Consider the following 6114-nt stretch of genomic DNA (forward strand, 5'->3'; position numbering starts at 1 on the left):
CCCTGAGCTGCCTGAATGCCAGCTCCACCCCGTGCCCGCCTGCCCTGGCCTGGGCCAAGCCCTGGACCCGCAGTCAGGCAGGGATGGGGGAGCTGCTGCTGCAGAGCTCCCCAGAGGCACAGCCAAGGAGCTGCCTGGCTCGGGCAGATGAGTCAGCGCAGGAAAGAGAGAAACAAAAACAAGCAGATGGAAGAAATGGAACTGACACGTGAAACACACAGCAAGTGAGGAGGACTTGAGGCCCCTAATTAGTGCCTGCAGAAAAATTAATGAGCAGCACTGCCAGTGCAGGTGTCCTGCCAAAGAAAGCATTCCCCATCCAAGGGGAGCAGAGCAGGGACAGCCAGGGACAGCCAGGGACAGCCAGGGACAGCCAGGGACAGCAGCCCCCTCGGTCTGGGTCACAGCAGAAATTGTTCTGCTCCCAAGAGTGGTAACCTGTGAGTCCTCTTGCAGCCCCCGTGTCTGTGCAGCCCTGGCAGGGCAGCAGGGGCTGAGGATGGGTGCAGCAGTGCTGATGGAGGGAGGGAATGTCCTGGGAAAGCAGGGGCAGGGCAGGGGCTGAGTGATGGGAGCCAGCACCAGGGCTCAGGGAGGGGCTGTAAGGCCCTGGGTCACCAACTCCTCAATAGTGCTTTTAGAAGGTTACTAATGAGAGATAATCACTATCATTGTCACTGCTAGAAATGAAGGGATGGGGCTGTTTTCAAGCTCAGGATGATTTATTGCTCAGACAAACATCAGTCTCAGGGGCTGTGAGATTTTAGAGGAGCAAGCATGTGGCCACAGCCCAAGAGCAGTCACAAGTTTCTCTGTTTCAAGGCAATGCAGAACTTTCTAACCCAATGGACAGTTGCCACAGGGTGTATTTTGCTTTTCTAACCCATCACCTTTACTCACTTCTGCTGCACTGCGGGTACTTTTGTCCAATGGGCTTCGAGCTCACGTGCACACATTGGCTTCTGTTATAACTTGTGAACTCTCAGCTTATTCCATACAGCCACACCCTTACACTGTAACCCTTCACCACCTCACCAGTGCAGTTTGGCACCTACTGAAGGCATATTCTCACCTACAACTGTGGAAACATAAGTTTATGATTTTTCTGCTTAATGTCTGTGTATTGTATTTTTACATCAATCCAAGCTTCTTGCAAGGCTGCAGATCAAATCCTTCAGTGTCTGTGGAAGTTTCTGTTTTTCTGATTGCCACAAATCACTACATGTGAGATGGTAAGAAAAAAACCCTTAATACTCCAACTTGGGCTTTAAGTGTTAATTAATGGACATCTTCCAAGTCAGGATAACATTACAGTGACAATTCCCTGTCAGCAATCCCATCTGTACTAACTGATCTGGTGTTTAATGTAATAGCTTTGACCATAATGAGTTTAAATTATTGAAAAGAAATATATAAAGCCTTTATTAATAACTAACAATGTCTTCCCGGTGTGTTATTTTAATAAAGCTCCATGACCTGTAAGATTAACTGTCAGGGGACCCAAGGGAAAAGGAAAGAGAATGGGTGATCAAATAGGAAGAAATCAAAAACAGCTAAGAGTTCATTTCTTCTGCAACTGCAGCAACAGGAGTTAGAACTGAATGTTTGATATGTGTGTATATAATATATGTATACAATATATACAATATAATATATATATAACATATATAATATAATATATATATATACTGCAACTGCAGCAACAGGAGTTAGAACTGAATGTTTGATACGTGTGTATATAATATATGTATACTATATATATAATATATATATATAACATATATAATATAATATATTTTATATATATATATATACTGCAACTGCAGCAACAGGAGTTAGAACTGAATGTTTGATACGTGTGTATATAATATATGTATACTATATATATAATATATATATATAACATATATAATATAATATATTTTATATATATATATATACTGCAACTGCAGCAACAGGAGTTAGAACTGAATGTTTGATATGTGTGTGTATATATAATATTTATATATATATATTTATATACTGATACATACATAACCAAATGTAAATCATCCCTCTGACTTCACCCATGCAGTTCTTTATTGCAGATCTGAAATTTTTAGCATGCGGTTCTTCCAGTATTAGAATGCAACTTTCTTCAGTGTATTTTGTAATGTTTATATCCACTTCCAGACTGTTTAGACTTCTACCCTTCCAGGAATGAAATGAGATCACTTGCTCCAAAACCATCAGCCTCACAATTTTTGTTCTGATTTGACCTTGCAATTTCCACACTCTGTAATTTAATGATGTATTTTTTAGCAACGACAGGTGCCCCTGTACCTCTGGGTACATGCATGTCGTGCTTAAAATCACAGAATCACACGGCTGGGTGACACCACGGAGTCTGTGAGCTTTAGAAAACCAAATGTTCCTGGTCTGGCTTCCACTGTGGTGAGTTACCAGTGATGAAAAGTCTTTCCAGGAGCCCTCGAGTCCATTACCAGGACCCAGGGTCTCAGCCCTCTCAGAGTGGTGCCTGTGCCTGGTTTGTTACTAACTGTGACCTTCAAAGTCACAGCTTCAGCTTTGATTTGGGTTACTGGAATGTTATTATGTCCAAGAAAGTCCAGAAATTAACAGACTAAAAGTTTGTTCACAGAACAACTAAATATTCTCACAAAAAGAAGTTTGTCACCAGAAATTCCAAGCAAAACTCAAAATATTTTTCCTGTCTTTATTTTGTTTTCCTTTGGTTATGGAAAAAAAAAAAAAAGAAGGGTTTTATCATACTTACTGTCACTTGGCATAACAATCACAGTATTTAATAATTTCAGAAATATATACTTTAAAATTATTTTAAACCTCTGAAAAAAATCTTCATAACATAATTTTGTAGTGACACTGTGGAAAGAGGATGGTGCTGTGCACTGAAAACACACCATCCACCCAGAGGTGGATATTAATTATTTTTGATTCTCAAAGCATGTGCAGGAGCAGTCAAACAGCAAAAATCACAGACTAAGGGCTCAGGATTATTTGCCTGTGATTTGTTGCTCTTCACTTCATGGCAGAACAGCCGTTTTTAGCAGTTTTCAAGTGTAAAACACATTGATAGCGTGCCTTGGTTGAAATGCAAGAAAATAAAAGTGAAGGCATCCAGCTCATCTGGGCTCCCCGAGCAGCTCCAAGAACAGATTTGACCATGGTCTTTGTCTGAAGAAGGAATGTCAGTGTGAGAAGCTGTGTAATTGCTGTCAGAAATGGTTTAGCTCATTAAATGAGCTATGAGCTACATGAGGAACATCCTTCAGTTCCTGGTGCTGCTAAGTGAGTTTTAAGGAAATTAAAATCCTAGGACTTTGTAGTCATGCTTAGAGGCAGTTGGGGATAATTTGTGACCACTGTTAAGCCAGGATGAGTTTCCATGAACTGAATGTTAATGCTGAAGCCAGAATTAACCCCAAGGGTGGCAGAAGAGCAGCACTGGCACCTCTGAGGGAGGAGCAGCTGGAAGCAGCTGAGAGCAGAGGGCTGCAGAGACCCCATGGGCTGGAAAACACAGAGTGCTTTCAGCTACAAAACAGGCAGCTCTCTCCTGAGTGTATCAGTGCTGCTAACCATTGCAAAGCCATGAATTTATCCTTAAAACCCCTCTAGAGGTGTTTTCCATGCCTGTTTCCATCTGCCCTACTGCCCTACCTACACCCACTCTGTTTGTGTCTGGTAGTAAATGTTTGCTCTATACAGCTTCTCAAGCTGGGCTTTTCCCTTTCCACCTGGCCTACCCTAGGACTTAATTCTGGGTTTAAGGTCTCTAATTAATCACCAGTCATTTGATATTTATATGAAAAATGTCAAGTTCTCTTTCAGAAAGAAAGAACAGCAAGAAAGCTCTGCAGGCACAAATAGGTCGAGGTTCCTACTCAGACAATTCTTTTCAGAGGCTCCTCGAGTGCAGGGCAGTCCCCCCTGTCTGTGTCCCCTGGCAGCCAGTGCTTTCCTGTGGGACATGGCGAGTACAGAGATCCCACAGCAGCTGCCAGTCCCAGGAATCAGGGATATTAAGCTGGTTCTTGGCTTCTTTTCTGCCTCTGTCAAGTTCGGGATTGAAGCGTTCGAGACAGTATTTCACGTTCAGACTCAGGTGTTTATTATTGCTTATCTATGTTACAAGTCTACAGCATTCCACTAACAAGCTACAAAATGGCTAAAACTATCTTTCTATACAAGGTCTTTTAAGGCTAAACTATCCAATTAAGAAATGACATCTCAATTATTTTCACTTTTAACCCAATAACTGATCACTCGAAGTCTGCAATGCAGACTTTTCTGTCCAATTACATAAAACCACCCAAACCCATGGAGAAGAAGGTGAAGAAGGAGGACCAGCCTCCACCTTAAAACCTCCATCTTGCTTTATATTACTATATTCTAAACTACTATATAAACTACTAAACTACTACTATATTACTATATTCTATCTATTACTATATTCTAAAACCTTAAACTCTAAGTTTCCCACCCTGTGATATCACACACTTCTAATCAATGCCACACCCACAATCCCAGTTCTATCACTCAATTTTGGAAGCTTCTCCACAGCCTCAGGTCAGTGCAGTGTTCTCCTGGGGGTCAGTGCCTGGCAGCACAGAAAGTCTGAAACTCTCAGCATCCAGGACTCCAACAGCACTGGAGCAGTTTCACCTGTTTAGTGTTCAGATGATGACCAAGTCAGAGCTCTGGGAGGTGCTGAGGGAGAAAGAGACGTGGCAGGAGATGGTTTTGGTGTGTGGGAACAGTGCTGCAATTTCCATATGCATGTGGATGGGAAGGGAGCAGTACAAGAATCCAGCATTGTTCCCACCTCTGACCATTAAGCTTCCATAGTCATGAGAAAAAGAAAATGTCAGGCAGAGCTGCCCAGTTCAGTGTGGATCTGAGGCCACAAGCACAGAGGAGACACCTGGCAATGGCCCTGCTTTGTTTTTCAGTGATCTCTGCCATAAATTTCTTTCCTCTGTCACATCAGTGCCCTGTTCCAATCAGGTGCTCAAACCCCCTATGCAAGAGATTACAAAGAACCACTAATGTAAGGTGAAAATAAACTGAAAATGAACCACCTGTCTTTTCCATGTGTTTACTCTGACCCTAGCTGATTTCTACAGCTGTCAATTAATCACTTTATTTCATTTAATCAATCAACCCATTGTAATCAATTGAAATGAATGTATGTATGCAAAATGGCAAATGCTTCCCTCCGAAGGGGCCTCAGGGGAGTGTGCTGTCAGCAGCCATGCTCTGCAAAGCTTGTTTCATTTATATAAGCCAATAAATACAAATGCTGAGGACTTCAGGACCTGAATATTAACGCAGGTAATTAAACATGTTTTTTCTGGCAGATGACTTCATGCCAGGCCCTGGCCTGGAGAGGCTCCATGAGCAGAACCTCCTCCCTGAGTCTCTTGCTCTTGCCTGCCTTGCATGAACAGATCCTTGGCCCTTGGTTTATCCCCACAGAAAGGTGGGAAGGGGAGGCACAAAGGACATCCTTAGGAAAGACAGTCACGTGCAAGACACAGATAAAATTCCCTCCTTCTTTTTGACTGTGCTTGTTAATATCAAGGTCGTGGAACAAACCCAGTGTGGTTTGAAATTGTAATTGAGCCTGACCCGTGGTTCCTGCTGCCTGTAGTTGTGGTGTTCATGGGCTCAGTCTGGCTGTGAGCAGCAGGCAGAGCAGCCCCCAGCCCTCTGCAGTTCACCCTGGGACCCTTCCCAAGGAAATCTCACCCAGGGGATGTCAGCAGGACTGGGCTTGGAGCACCTTGTCCACCAGAGTCCTGCTGGGCTCTGGAGTGACACCTCCCCTGCATTTCTGGAGTGACACCTCCCCTGCATTTCTGGAGTGACACCTCCATTACAGCTCTGGAGTGACACCTCCCCTGCATTTCTGGAGTGACACCTCCACTGCATTTCTGGTGTGACACCTCCCCTGCAGCTCTGGAGTGACACCTCCCCTACAGCTCTGGAGTGACACCTCCCCTGCATTTCTGGAGTGACACCTCCCCTGCATTTCTGAAGTGACACCTCCACTACAGCTCTGGAGTGACACCTCCACTGCATTTCTGGTGT

Source organism: Vidua chalybeata, chromosome 26 (assembly GCF_026979565.1).
Source record: "Vidua chalybeata isolate OUT-0048 chromosome 26, bVidCha1 merged haplotype, whole genome shotgun sequence".
NCBI lineage: Eukaryota > Metazoa > Chordata > Aves > Passeriformes > Viduidae > Vidua > Vidua chalybeata.